Genomic DNA, 16,120 nt, shown 5'->3' with positions numbered 1-16,120 from the left:
TGTGGAGTACGTTCTGTTTTATTGTAACATGAAAGTTGGAAATCGCAGGGAAGAACAGAGAGAATAGAGATATTCCTCGGAGAGAAATGAAAAGAATAAAGAGCAAACAAGGAAGCCAAAGGAATAGACAATGACATGTTAAAAAGCATTTGCGAATACTGTACTCCTTACATCTTTGCTTGGAAAAGGTCAAGCCAGCATACGGCAACTGTACTGTAATACTGCTACGTGGCATTCACTGTAAAGGAATGCATTCTGAATGCATGCTAACACGATTACATAGCTCATTTGGTGACAATGATTGGTGATGAATTCCTAAGCAAATCATATGTATTCATAAGATAGACACAAAAAGCTGAAGTAACTCAGCGGGACAGGCAGCATCTCTGGAGAGAAGGAATGGGTGACGTTTTGGGTGGACCCGAATTGCAGATGCTGTTTTAACCAGCATCTGCAATTCCTTCCTACACATATGTATTCATAACATTGACACGGCTGAAACACAATTTAATATTTTGGTTGGCATCATATAACTTTGCTTAATATAGAATTCATCCACTGTGAATATTTTTACAGGGAAGTTCCGTTACAAGGCAAAGGAAAACACAACATCATGCTACAGAATCATCTCACGGAATAATGATTGCTACCAATGGTTGTCAATGGTAACCTATCTCCCTGCACCTCTCTAGCTCAGAATCATGCTTAGTATTGGTTCCCTTCCACTGCTATATTCCCATGGCACCAAAAGACAGCTGAGGTTCTGCTGACAAGTAAAGATGTGGCCTTGATCCAAGGCTACTTCAGCAGTGTGCATTCCCCCCTGAAGTGTGCACATACTGTAGATCCCAGCATGACAGTCCAAAGTATTGTCTACTCCCTGGCAACATCCGTAGACTAGCCATCAGAAAAGTCTCGACCTGAAACCTATAATCTATAAAGTACACTGGTGCCACTGACTAACCAAGGGAAGAAGGGTCTCGACTCGAAACGTCACCCATTCCTTCCATCCAGAGATGCTGCCTGTCCCGCTGGGTTACTCCAGCATTCTGTGCCCACACAAGAAAAAAGTAATATTTCTTAACATATCCAGAACAATCCTGAACATTCAAGACAGTTCCTCCACACATCAATGTTATTATAGGATGTATTATAATTTTCACGCAATTGTATGTAGCATTGAAAAAGGTATTTGCCTGAAGCAATGGATTGGCATGATTATCCGAATAAGTAAGATCTCATTTCATCCTTTGGTCTGATGGCATCATTTTGATGTATCCCATGTTAAATAAACTCAGGTATGCATGGTACGCTAACTGATGAGGCACTAATATTATGGTGTTCGGAGGAATATGACAAAGTATGGCTGGAAATCATTTGGTGAATCATTAAGGTGTTAAATTAAAGCAATACAAAGTATCTTCAGCTGTACACTAAAATTAAAGCAATTTTTATTAGCTTACTACAATATTACAGACTTCTCAGGGCATCTTTGAACTATTAAATGTGGAGTATTAGACACAGTAAATGGAGCCAAAAACCATGATATTTTATAGGAAGTGTTTAAGAAGTTTTTCAGTCTAAAGAAGGGTTTCGGCCCGAAAGGTTGCCTATTTCCTTCGCTCCATAGATGCTGCCTCACCCACTGAGTTTCTCCAGCATTTTTGTCTACCATATTTTATAGGAATTTGGAATGTTGTGTAACTATGTTATGCAGGAAGATAATGGCTAATTTGTGATAGTTACATTTTCCTGCCCTTTCCCCAAACACCTTAATGCGTTTGGTTGGCTGAGATCTATCAAACTCAAACATAATATTAAATACTTGCTTAGCGTCAGCAGCCAAACTATTACATCTGTCTCTGCAAGTCTTTCCTCATCATTCCTGAAAGGCTTGGCTTATATTTCTTGTGAATTGTCCAAATTCTACACACTCCCCAAATGTCCCAGATTTGTGGACATTAGTAGGTGAACTGACGCTGATGTTGGTGAGTGGTAAAATCTGGGGAGAATTGTTAAAAAATGAGGGGAGAACAAAAATGGGATTAATGTGACATCAATGTACATGGGTGGTTGACAGGCAAAATGAACGGTGGGCCAAAGTGTCTGTTTCCATGCTATATCTCTCTTTGACTGTGAGATTTCCCCCTCACCCTCTTCTGCTCTGAGGAAAACAATCCCATCCAATGTCTCCTTATAAATAAAGCATTGAATTCCAGGCATTAATCTGGTGAACCTCCTCTGCTCTCTCTCTCCACTGGAAACACATCCTTCCAATAGTTTACAACCAGAACTGTAGATAGTATTGCAGCTGTGGTCTAATTAGTTGCACCATAACATGATTTATTAATCCTGCCCCGTACATTCTCATCCAAGTTGTCAATCCAGATGATGAACAACAATGGGCCCAGCATCAGCCCCTGAGGTTACACCACTGGTCACAGGCCTCCAGTCGGGGAAAAACAACCCTCTACTACCACCCACTGTCCGCTACCACAAAGCCAATTCTATATCCAGTCAGCTCGCTCTCGCTGGATCCGATGCGATCTAACCTTTCAGAGTAGCTAATCAAGTGAAACCTTTGCAAAGGCTTTGCTGAAGACAAGTCCACATCAACCATCTCTATGGTCCAAACCTCATCATCCTTCGTAGTTGACTTTTCAAAATACTCAATCGCATTCAAGAACCATGATCTTCCTCTCACAAAACCATGCTGACTATACCTAATCAGGATGTGCTGGAAAGTACTGCAGATGCTGGTTTAAATCGAAGGTAGACACAAAAAGCTGGAGTAGCTCAGGGGGACAGACAGCATCTCTGGAGAGAAGGAATGGTTGATGTTTCGGGTCGAGATCTTTCTGCATACTGTGGTTTAGGTTTATTATTGTCATGTGTGCGAGGTACAATGAAAAGCTTTGTCTACAGATTGGATAATGCTAGAAATACATAGCTGCCTATTTTACAATTACATTTTTGTGATTTTTATTGTGTGGATGTACCTTTTAGCTTTTTAAATGGTGGCACGTTGGTGCAGCTGTAGAGTTGCTGCCTTACAGTTGTTGAGATCTGGGTTTAATCCAGACTACGGATGCTTGTCTGTACGGAGTTTGTACGTTCTCCCTGTGACCTGCGTGGATTTTCTCCAGGAGCTCCGGTTTTCTCCCACATAGAATAGAATAGCCTTTTATTTGTCATCCAGACCGGAGTCTGAACGAAATTTAAGCAGTCATACATATAATACAATACAATAAAAAACAACAATAAACACATATTAACATCCACCACAATGAGTCCACCCAGCATCTCCTCACTGTGATGGAGGCAAAAGTCTTAGGGCTGCAGTCTCTTCCCTCCTCTTCTCCTTCTGCGTTGAGGCGATACCTCCCGGGCGATGTTAAAACCTGTCCTCGCGGCTCAAACACCGCGGCCCGGGGTAGTCGAAGCTGCCGCTCACCAGACCTGCTGACGCAGCCGCTGGCCCGCGGCCGAACCCCCGGTCTCAGGCCACCGCCACCAGAACTGCCGTCCCAGCCCCCGGAGCATCGTTCCAGCCCCGAGCCGGATCGCCCTCACGTGAGTACTGCCACCGTCTCAGCCTCGCGCCAGGCCGCCGCTCCTCCCTCGGGCTGTGCCGCCCCGACCGGGCACCGCTCCTCCCTCGCGCCAGGCCGCCCCGACTGGGCGCCGCTCCTCCCTCGGGCTGGGCCGCCCCGACCGGGCACCGCTCCTCCCTCGGGCTGGGCCGCCCCGACCGGGCGCCGCTCCTCCCTCGCGCCAGGCCGCCCCGACCGGGCACCGCTCCTCCCTCAGGCTGGGCCGCCCCGACCGGGCGCCGCTCCTCCCTTGGGCTGGGAACGCCGTACCTCCCCGAGCTCGGCTACTCCGACGGGAGCACCGTTCCTTCCTCGGGCCGGCCGTCACAGCCCCTCACGAAAGCCCTGTTCCAACCCCGAGCCGGGCCGTCCTCACGGGAGCGAGCTCAGTGCGAGTCCTGGCGGGCTCTGCCTCCTGAGCCTCGAGGTCGCCAGATCCGTCATTAGGCCTCAGCGCAGACGGAGGCAGAGAAGGGGAATACGACAAAAAAGTCGCATTCCCCCGCAGGGAGAGACAGCAATCCCCGTTTCAAACCCCCCCCCCCCAAAACACAAACTAAAAACCAAAACTAGACTAACCAAAACGAAAATAAACAACCCAAAAAACACAAAACAAACAGGACTGCCGGAGAGCCGCTGCAGCCAGAGGATATTTTATCAGAGCCGCACATGCCAAGGATATACAGGTTTGTAGGCTTATTGGCTTGGTTTAATTGAAAATTGACCCTAGTATGTGTAGTGTAAGGGTAGTGTAAGGATATTGTTAATGTTCGGGGATCGCTGATCGAAATGGACTTGGTGGGCCGAAGGGCCTGGTTCTGCGCTGTTTCTCTAAACTGAGGAAGGACATTCTTGCTATTGAGGGAATGCAATGTAGGTTCACGAGATTAATTCCCGGGATGACGGGACTGTCATATGATGAAAGAATGGAAAGATCGGGCTTAAATTCAGTGGAATTTAAAAGGATGAGTGGGTATCTTATCGAAACAAATAAAATTATTAAGGGATTGGTCACGCTAGATGCAGGAAACATGTTCCCGATGTTGGGGGAGTCCAGAACCAGGGGCCACGGTTTAAGAATAAGGGGTTGGCCATTTAGAACTGAGATGAGGAAAAACTTTTTCACACAATGAGTTGTGAATTTGTGGAATTCTCTGCCTCAGAATTTACTGGATGCATTTAAAAGATAGTTAGATAGAGCTCTGAGGGCTAGCGGAATCAAGGGATATGGGAAGAAGGCAGGAACGAGGTACTGAATGTGGATGATCAGCCATGAGCTGGCTCTAAGGGCCCAATGGCCTACTCCTGCACCTATTGTCTATGTATCTATGTAACTAAACAAAATTAAATGTCATTTTTTATAGCAATCAGTTTAATCATCTTTTACACATGTTCTACATGTTCCTGAATATTGGTGATTTGGAGTCATACTAACACTGAAAGTGACAAGTCAGCTCAACCTGTCAAGGCTGACCATCACGTACATAGGAGTCCCTTTTTCCAGCATTTTATCCGTAACCATCTATGGCCTGATGATTAAACAGCTTGACGAGTTCATTTATAGATGTGGAACTCTCTGTCTCCACCACCCATTCAGGCACTGAGTTCCAGATTCCAACAACCCTCCGGGTTAAAAAGAGTTCCTCCTCAGATCCCCTCTGAACCTCCAGATGTCACTTAAACCTATGCCCTCTGGCTTCAGCCAATTCTGCTTTGGGAGAACGTTTCTTCTCATCTCCCCTTTCGACCACTTTGATAATTTTAGTTTAGTTTAGTTTAGTGACAATTTACAAATTTTCCAAGCCAATTAGCCGAAAAACCTGTACGTCTTTGGAGACGTGGGGGGACACTGGAGATCTCAGAGAAAACCCATACTGGTCATGGGGAGAACGTACAAACTCCGTACAGACAGCAAACGTGGTCAGAATTGACCCGGACTCCGGCGCTGCAAGGCAGTAACTCTACCACTGCACCACTGGGCCAACCTTCATCGGGTTTCCCCTCATCTACTCCATGCTAATGAAAACCAACCCACCCTATCCAGTCCTGCTTCCTTACTGATTAAGTTCAGTGCCATCTTCTTCACTGCCGTGTGCTGGGGCAGCAGGTCGAAGGCTGCGGCCCCCAATAGGATCAACAAACTCATCAGGAAGGCTGGCTCTATCCTGGGGATGGAATTGGATTCTTGGGAGATGGTCTTGGAGGGGAGGATGCTCCTCAAACTGCAGAGCATCCAGGACAATACAGCTCACCCCCACCATGACACACTGGTCAACCTGAGGAGCACTTTCAGCAACAGATTGGTTTCACCAAGATTCAGTACAGATCGCCACAGGAGATCCTTCTTCCCTGTGGCTGTCAAACTGTACAACTCCTCCCCCTTCTGCCGTGGGGTAGACTGACACCCCCCCCCCACCCTCCTCCTCAAATCTTTGCACACTCCAATCCTTTCCGCTTGTCACTTTAATATCATGTTTCATGTATCTTGTGATTTATGACTGTTGGCAGATTAATGTATCTGGGGGCGCTGTAGGGGGCGCTGTCCTGTGCATGGCTGCCCAGCCAGCAGCTGTCTGCCTTTTCATCTTTTTATTTTTTATTTTAGTTAGTTAAGTGTTTTGTTTGGAGGTCTAGACTTTTTTATGTGGGTGGGGGGGGGGAGGGGGAAACTACCTTTCAGGGTCCCTGCCTGTCGGAGAGGCAGCTTTTCTCCGGGCTGCAGCTTCGACCCGTCCTCGCGGCCTACCAGCGGGCCTGGAGCGGCATATCCTGTCGGGGACCGCCCAGAATCTCGGCTTTGGTGGCGGCACAGCGCTGGAGCGCTATCGCAGAGCGGGTGATGCCTTGCCCGGGTCGCCGCGCTGGAGCTCCGGTGAGCTGAAGATCGCTGAGGAAAACATCACGGAGCTGCGGGACTGTGGAGCAACCAGCTGCGGGCGGCGGCGCTGAACTTTACATCGGGAGCCTGGGATCTCTAGATGAGATCGCCAGTTGTGGAGCTCCAACCGGCGCGGCCTTGTTGGCTTTGGAAGCCGCGGCCTCCAGTACGGAAGCGGCCGTTCCAGGGTTCCCAAGCCGCTGAGAGGACTCTCCCGACGCCGGAGCAACATCACCCGGCGAGAACGGCCTGGAACATCGGGCCTCCGTAGAGGCAACTGTGGAGGCCTCAATAGGCCCGACTATGGGTGAACTGGGGTTGGGGACTGGACTTTGTGCCTTCCCTCATGGTGGGAACCATTGTGGGGGGATGTTCTTTATGTTTAAAACTCTTATTAATGTTATGTCTGTATTCCTTCTTTATGTGCTGCAAAATGGCAAGAAGCATTTCACTTCTCTACACCTAGGTGCATGTGAATGTGACCAATAAAATACCTTTGATACCTTTGAATTTACCTCCTGGAATCAATAAAGTTCTATTGTATCACATCGTATCGCATTGTATCATAGTTGATTCCAGACATGGTCCTCATGAATCGCTTAGGCACTGTCACCAAGGTCAGGAAACATTTATGTGAGTCAGTTTCAATTTCATTAATCAAACAGAAATTGAAAAGATAGCATTTATTTTTTGTTTGTGAGCAGAATATGGAGAAGTGAAACAATGCGATTTGAAGTAGAGTTTATTTTTTTGCCTGTGTGCCATTGTACTCACCTACCTTATCTGATGAGACCATGAAAGTAACTTGGTACCATATTCTTCATGGCAAACAACAATACTTTGGAGTGTCACGCTGGGATCAACATGCATACTTCAGGAGGGAATCCTCACTGCTGAAGTAGCCATCACTTGACAAAAAAAGTATGTGAAGATAGACACAGAATGCTGGAGTAACTCAGCGGGTCAGGCAGCATCTCTGGAGGGAGGGAATGGGTGACGTTTCGGGTCTGAAGAAGGGTCTCGACGCACACGCACACGCACACGCACACACACGCACAACACACACTCTCACACACACACGCACACGCACACACACTCACGCACACACTCTCACACACACGCGCACACACTCACACACACTCACGCACACGCACATGCACACGCACACACACTCAAACACACATGCGCACATGCACACATGCACACACACACACACTCACGCACACACACTCACGTGCACACACACTCATATACACTCACACATACACTCGCACACTCACGCACACACACACACACACACACACACACACACACACACACACACACACACACACACACACACACACACACACACACTCACGCACACACTCATGCACACACACACACACTCACACACACACACTCACACTCACACTCACACACACACATGCACACACATTCACACACACCCACATGCACTCGCCTGATGCCATTATGCCCAATGTCACAATTTTTGACAGGAATCTGGCCAAGGAACATCAGGGTTCCTCAGAACGTCCCATTAGTATCATATAAGTAAAAGGATTGGATTAAGTTAATATCTTGTTGATGAATGTCAACAGACACCTCTGGTAGTTATTATGCAGGAAATTAATAGATAGCATATTCTGCAGAACCTAAAATTACTGGGGAGTTAATATCAGATAGATGCATTGAAGGACCTGTCCCACTTACGCGACCTTGGCTCGCAAATTACGCGACCTCATGGTCACTTGAGGTGTACGGGCACCGTGTAGCCGCGCGGGGCCGGTCGCACTTAGAAGCGCGGAGTTGTGCGGGGCTGGTCCCGTCATCGCGCGGGGCTCCAAAATTCCTGCAGTGACCGAAATGTTCGCGCATACGCACGCAGGCGCATTGCGGTCGTACGCAGCGTCTTGATGTCGTACGCAGCGTCTTGGCGGTGTATGCAGCGTCTTGATGGCGTACGCCTTGCGCGTGGCGTTGCGTGATGACATCACCGCCCGGCAAGGCATTGCGTGATGACGTCACTGCCCGACGCCGTGCGATGCCCAAATTCAGTCGGCCCGCCTCCTGCCTAGCTGATTTGTATGCATGACGTCACGCGCGAACTTAGCGCGAACTTCGCGTGAACTCTGCTTCCGGTTGGTTGCGCCAAACGCACGCAATCGCATGCAAGTGGGACAGGCCCTTAACTCTTGTACCACTTGCTGCTGGTGTAACCCCACCCCTTCTTATGCAAATATTTAACAGCCAATCAGGAGTTTAAACTTTTGAGTAAGTGCTTGGAGTATCACATCTGTAAACCATGCCTACAAGAAAAATATGCCTACAACCAGACCACACCATAAGCATATAAAAATACATGATGTGCGCTGAAAGTCATCTTGCAGAGAGCTGTTGAATCTGCAATGTGCTCATGCCATTTCTGGGCCATCAAGGACATTTAAATTCATGGAGAAACACACAAGTTTCCATCTTGCTACAAAATGTAAGCATTCTGTCTTAATGTGTAAGCTGTTATGGGCAGCACTGCGGTAGAGTTGCTGCCTTGCTGCGTCAGAGACCCAGGTTCGATCCAGACTACGGGTGTTGTTGGTACGGAATTTGTATGTTCTCCCTGTGACCTGCGTGGGTTTCCTCCTGGGTCTCCAGTTTCCTCCCACACTCCAAAGATGTACAGGTTTGTAGGCTAATTGGCTAGGTATAATTGTAAATTGTCCCTTCTGTGTGTAAGATAGTGTAAGTGTGCGGGGATCACTGGTCGGTGTGGATTCGGTGGGTCGTAGGGCCTGTTTCTGTGCAGTATCTCTAAACTAAACTACACTAAACTACATTTGTAGAGGTGTAGACCTCCCTTGGTGTCTATCTGAAATTTCAGTAACAGCCACTCTTGTTGAATGTATCCAAAGATGCAGTCACAAATCTCCATTCAGCCACTTTAATGAAATTAGATCTGCCAGATCTACAAGATTTATTTCTTTTTACAATGGTCGTTTACAATGGTTAAATGATGAACTTTGAAGATAAATAGCAATGCTATGACTGAATGAATTGATAAGGCTTTTATTAACAATGGCGTAGTGAGACAAGGAGCAGTTACTAAATATCAATGGTGCATGGTGGAATATCACAGCCAGTCTTGAAGACCCTTACTTCAATGCAAAAGGAAGATACAGAAGAGATTAATTGTGATAATCCCATAAGGAATACTGGCGTTATGAGGATAACTCCAAAAATAAATGGTGTTATGAAAATTTGTGACATTCAGAATTCTCATAAGGGAAAAGAGCAAATCGTATCCAGATTTGGCACAGCGATAGAGTTGCTGCCTTACAATGCATAACCATATATATAACCATATAACAATTACAGCACGGAAACAGGCCATCTCGACCCTTCTAGTCCGTGCCGAACACGTATTCTCCCCTAGTCCCATATATCTGCGCTCAGACCATAACCCTCCATTCTTTTCCCGTCCATATAACTATCCAATTTATTTTTAAATGATAAATACGAACCTGCCTCCACCACCTTCACTGGAAGCTCATTCCACACAGCCACCACTCTCTGAGTAAAGAAGTTCCCCCTCATGTTACCCCTAAACTTCAGTCCCTTAATTCTCAAGTCATGTCCCCTTGTTTGAATCTTCCCTACTCTCAGTGGGAAAAGCTTATCCACGTCAACTCTGTCTATCCCTCTCATCATTTTAAATACCTCTATCAAGTCCCCCCTTAACCTTCTGCGCTCCAAAGAATAAAGCCCTAACTTGTTCAACCTTTCTCTGTAACTTAGTTGCTGAAACCCAGGCAACATTCTAGTAAATCTAGGAGCTGGAGATCCAGGTTCCATCCTGACTACGGGTGCTCTCTGTATGGAGATTGTACGTTCTCCCCGTGACCTGTGTGTGTTTTCTCCAAGATCTTCGATTTCCTCCCACACTCCAAAGACGTACAGGTTTGTAGGTTAATTGGCTTGGTATCAATGTAAAAAAAAATGTTCCTAGCGTGTTTAGGGTAATGTTAATGTACAGGCATCGCTGGTCGGCGCGGACTCGGTGGGCCGAAGGGCTTGTTTCTGCTCCGTATCTCTAAACTAAACTAAACTAAACTAAGTATTTTCAGAAAGCCAATAACCAGAAAACTCCATAGATTAAGGAACATTTGGTTCTATGCACAAGCTCAACATCAACATCAAGGAAAATGTACACAAAAGTCTGAAGAAGGGTCTTGACCCGAAACGTCATCCATTCCATCCCTCCAGAGATGCTGCCTGTCCCGCTGAGTTACTCCACCATTTTGTGTCTATCCTCGGCCTAATGAAGGAAACAGTATTGAATAAATAGTTGTGTGAGGGGCGGAGCAGACGATGGAGGAAATAGCTTCCTTCTGTACCATGATTCTAGTGTTGTGCTTTACGGCTGTGTTGGCACTGCCATTCGTTGAAGTCATGCTTGGATTTTTATTGCCCATGGGTTCAAGTTAGAATTTGCACAAATGAGTTAATTTCTCACATGCCTGGGGTAGAATGAAAAACCAGGAGATGGGGGACTGTTGGCTCACTTTGTACGGGTTTTGGGATGATAAGGGCAGATGTTGAAAACTTAACAGTCCACAGGCCATTTGCTGATACCAATTTGGCAAGATTGCTTCTGTAGTGTCCTGTTGCAGTGGTCTCTGTCGTACTGGAGACTTAAAGCTTTCCAATGGTCCCATGCTGAGAGTAAATATAATCCCACCTATTTGGACTTTTTTCCACCCAGCTGGACTATTTGTGGTTTTCACCTAGCATTGCAGGTTTCCTGGTAACTCCACAAATCACTAAACGGACTCTATCAGCTTTTGGCCTGCCTCCTTGCTGGCCATTCAGGTGAGCACTTTAAAGGCGGCTTGGTTCTCGTCGGTATGAAAATGGGGTGATTTTCACTGTGGGTGGTGGGTGTATGAAACAAGCTGCCAGAGGAGGTAGTTGAGGCAGGGACTATCCCAACATTTAAGAAACAGTTAGACAGGTACATGGATAGGACAGGTTTGGAGGGATATGGACCAAACGCAGCAAGGTGGGACTAGTGTAGGTTGGACAGGTTGGCCGGTGTGGGCAAGGTGGGCCGAAGGGCCTGTTTACATACTGTATCACTCTATGACTAGTGTAGCTGGGACATTGTTGGGCTAGTGTGGGCAAGTTGGGCCGAAGGGCCTGTTTCCACACTGTATCACTGTATGACTCTCTGCATGAGCCTGATTTCCACCAGTATTCAAACTCAGTTCCCAATAAAAATTCCAATTGCTATGTTTAAATTACTGATCCTATTGAACTATGTTTCCTTAAAGTAGTTAAGCTTCTTTATTGATAAATTAGCCATTCTAATTGTACACTCTAAGATTAATGTGCTGAAAGTATTGGTATCTCCTTAATAATGTATTTCCCCCAAAAAAGACAAAGAACCTGACATTAACAAAACCAAATCAATAAATATTTATAATTTAAATAATTCAGGTTTAAATTTGTAAAGTTACATTAGCAACAGGGTTTTATTTAAAAAGGAACTGCAAATGCTGGAAAATCGAAGGTAGACAAAAATGCTGGAGAAACTCAGCGGGTGAGGCAGCATCGAGGGAGCGATGGAAATAGGCAATGTTTCGGGACGAGACCATTCTTCAGACTGATGTGAGGGTGGGGGGGCCGGGAAGAAGAAAGGAAGAGGTGGAGCCAGTGGGCTGAGGGAGAGCTGAGAAGGGGAGGAGAAAGTAAGGACTACCTGAAATTAGAGAAGTCAATGTTCATACCGCTGGGGTGCAAACTGCCTAAGCGAAATATGACGCCAATTTACGGTGGGCCTCACTCTGGCCATGGAGGAGGCCCAGGACAGAAAGGTCGGATTGGGAATGGGAGGGGGAGTTGAAGTGCTGAGCCACCGGGAGATCAGGTTGGTTATTGCGAACCGAGCGGAGGTGGGGCTGTGTCCGTGGGTGGGGGGAGGTATCTGCGGGTGGGGGGGGCAGTGTCCGCGGGCGGGGGGGGTGTCTGTGTCTCCGAGCGGCGGCGGCAACCACCACAAGGAGCTGGGGACGGGAACTGCTGAGTGAGTCCGGAGCAGGGTCCTGGAGCCAGTGAGTGCAATTGGAGCCAGGAGCAGGTGAGCCCACATACCCCCTTACCCCCTCCCAAAACCACCCTTCACCCTACCACACAAACACTCTGCCCCTACCACATACACCCCCTCCCCTATTCCCACAAACCACCCTCCCCCACATGCCGCCACCCACCCACTATTCCCTCTCCCAACACCGCTCCCCCCACAATCCCATTCCTCACACCAACCCTCCCCCTCCCCCCTTCCCCCTCCCCCACAACCACACACCCCCTCCCCCACACAGCCCTTCCCTCTACAACTCCCCTCCCCCACACCTTTGTGTCCCCACACCCACGCCCCCCACACCCCCGTGTCCCCACACCCACGCCCCCCACACCCCCTCCCCCCGCACTGCCTCCCCCCACACCCACGCCCAGCCTTCCCCCACCCCCCTCCCCCACACACCCCAGACCACCCCCACCCCACACCCCCCGCCACACACCCACCCCACTCAACGGGAACCCGTCAGCCGCGCCTGCACAGTTTGGGGCTATGCATGAGTGGTGGAATATTGCGTTGGGGGACCCGGCCTTCCGTGTGAGAATGGGACCCAACGGGTCCCACTTAGTCTAGTATCCCTATAAACTCACGGCTGTGTGGCTGAATTATGGTGTAACTACATTTACAAGTTTCCACATGACACAACCAAATTGGGCCAAATCACAAACAATGATTAGAAGGAGTACTGGAGAGAGATTGAAAGTTTAGCTGCAGTGTGTCAAAAAAACAATGTGTACAAAGGTCCTGTAGATGCTGGTTTACACTGGAGTTAGACACAACATGTTGGAGTAACTCAGCTAGACGGGAAGCATGTCTGGAGAGAAGGAATGGGTGACTAAGGTCTGAAGAAGGGTCTCAATATACAATAGGTGCAGGAGTAGGCCATTTGGCCCTTCGAGTCACCACCGCCATTCAATGTGATCATGGCTGATCTTCCACAAACAGTACCCCGTTCCTGCCTTCTCCCCATATCCCCTGACTCTGCTATCTTTAAGAGCTCTCTCTCTTGAAAGCATCCAGGGAAGTGGCCTCCATCGCCTTCTGAGGCAGAGAATTCCACAGACTCACAACTCTCTGTGTGAAAAAGTATTTCCTCATCTCCGTTCTAAATGGCTTACCCCTTATTCTTAAACTGTGGCCCCTAGTTCTGGATTCTCCGAACATCAGCAACATCAGTTTCCAGCCTCCAGCGTGTCCAAACCATTAATAATCTTATTTGGTTCAATAAGATCCTCTCTCATCCTAAATGCCAGTGTGTACAAGCCCAGCCGCTCCATTCTCTCAGCATATGACAGTCCCGCCATCCCGGGGATTAACCTGGTGAACCTCCCTCAATAGCAAGAATGTCTTTCCTCAAATTTGGAGACCAAAACTGCACACAATACTCCAGTTGTGGACTCACTGGGGCCCTGTACAACTGCAGAAGGACCTCTTTGTTCCTATACTCAACTCCTTTCATTATGAAGGCCAGCATGCTATTAGCTTTCTTCACTGCCTGTTGTACCTGAATGCTTACTTTCAGTGACTGATGTACAAGGACCCCCACATCCCATTGTACTTCATCTTTTCCCAACTTGACACAATTTAGATAATAATCTGCCTTCCTATTTTTGCCACCAAAGTGGATAACCTCACATTTATCCACATTAAACTGCATCTGCTATGCATCTGCCCACTCACCCAACCTGTCCAAGTCACACTGCATCCTCATAGCATCCTCCTCACAGTTCACACTGCCACACATAGAAACATAGAAAATACGTGCAGGAGGAGGCCATTCGGCCCTATGAGCCAGCACCGCCATTCATTGTGATCATGGCTGATCGTCCCCTATCAAAAACCCGTGCCTGCCTTCTCCCCATATCCCTTGACTCCACTAGTCCCTAGAGCTCTATCTAACTCTCTCTTAAATCCATCCACTGACTTGGCCTCCACTGCCCTCTGTGGCAGGGAATTTCATAAATTCACAACTCTCTGCGTGAAAAGGTTTTTTCTCACCTCAGTCTTAAATTACCTCCCCTTTATTCTAAGTCTGTGGCCCCTGGTTCTGGACTCGCCCAACATTGGGAACATTTTTCCTGCATCTCGATTGTCCAGTCCTTTTATAATTTAATATGTTTCTATAAGATCCCCCTCATCCTTCTAAACTCCAGTGAATACAAGCCTAGTCTTTTCAATATTTCCTCATATGACAGTCCTGCCATCCCAGGGATCAATCTTGTGAACCTACGCTGCACTGCCTCAATCACAAGGATGTCCTTCCTCAAATTAGGAGACCAAAACTGTACACAATACTCTAGATGTGGTCTCACCAGAGCCCTATACAACTGCAGAAGAACCTCTTTACTCCTATACTGAAATCCTCTTGTTATGAAGGCTTTGTGTCATCTGCAAATTTGGTAATGTTATTTTTAATCCCTTCATCTAAATCAGTAATATATATTGTAAATAGCTACGGTCCCAGCACCGAGCCTTGCAGTACCCCACTAGTCATTGCCTGCCATTCTGAAAGGAACCCATTAATCCCTACTCTTTGGTTCCTGTCTGCCAACCAGTTTTCTATCCATGTCAGCACCCTACCCCCAATACCATGTGCTCTAATTTTGCCCACTAATCTCCTATGTGGGACCTTATCAGATGCTTTCTCAAAGTCCAGTTACACTACATCCACTGGCTCTCCCTTGTCCATTTTCCCAGTTACATCCTCAAAAAATTCCAGAAGATTAATCAAGCATGATTTCCCCTTCTTAAATCCATGCTGACTCGGACCGATCCTGTTACTGCTGTCCAAATGTGCCGCTATTTAATCTTATATTATTGACTCCAGCAACTTCCCCACCACCGATGTCAGGCTAACTGGTCTATAATTCCCTGTTTTCTCTCTCCCGCCTTTCTTAAAAAGTGGGATTACATTAGCTACCCTCCAATCCACAGGAACTGATCCTGATCTATAGAACATTGGAAAATGATCACCAATGCGTCCACGATTTCTAGAGCCACTTCCTTAAGAACCCTGGGATTGTATTGTATTGTATTGTATTTTTTAATGACCACACAGCCAGGCTGGTGGAATTTGTTCTCAGTACAGCTCGATACAGGTTCCAACATTTCATCAAACATTCAACTCGTAACGTAGATATACATACAAACAGACACATTTCATAATACATAAGGGCCATGCTTATTCGTATTTCCTCACCGTACGGAGTTTAAAAAGTTAATTGCGGTAGGAATGAAACTGTTTTTGAAGCGGTTTGTTTTGGAGGCAATTGTCCTGTAACGCCTCCCAGAGGGCAGTAGCTGAAAGGCATAGTGTGCAGGGTGAGTGGGGTCAGTGATGATCTTGCGTGCTTTGTGAAGTGTCCGTTTATGGTAGAGTGATTCAAGTGATGGAAGGAGTAAGCCAATAATTTTGGAAGCTCTGTTTATAATGCGTTGTAGTTTCTTCCGGGAGAGTGAGTCGAGGCTGCCGAACCAAACTGTGATAGATGAAGTGAGGATGCTTTCAATAATGGCTGT

General features: G+C 47.2%; 1 protein-coding gene across 1 annotated transcript in view; it reads right to left on the bottom strand.

Moving 5' to 3' along the window:
* LOC116975666 (potassium voltage-gated channel subfamily H member 8-like) overlaps nucleotides 1–16,120 on the bottom strand; it is an 851,239-nt gene that overhangs the window by 488,259 nt on the left and 346,860 nt on the right. The window lies entirely within an intron of this gene.

Source organism: Amblyraja radiata, chromosome 7 (assembly GCF_010909765.2).
Source record: "Amblyraja radiata isolate CabotCenter1 chromosome 7, sAmbRad1.1.pri, whole genome shotgun sequence".
Classification (NCBI taxonomy): domain Eukaryota; kingdom Metazoa; phylum Chordata; class Chondrichthyes; order Rajiformes; family Rajidae; genus Amblyraja; species Amblyraja radiata.
This window is presented reverse-complemented; position numbering and strand designations above follow the sequence as displayed.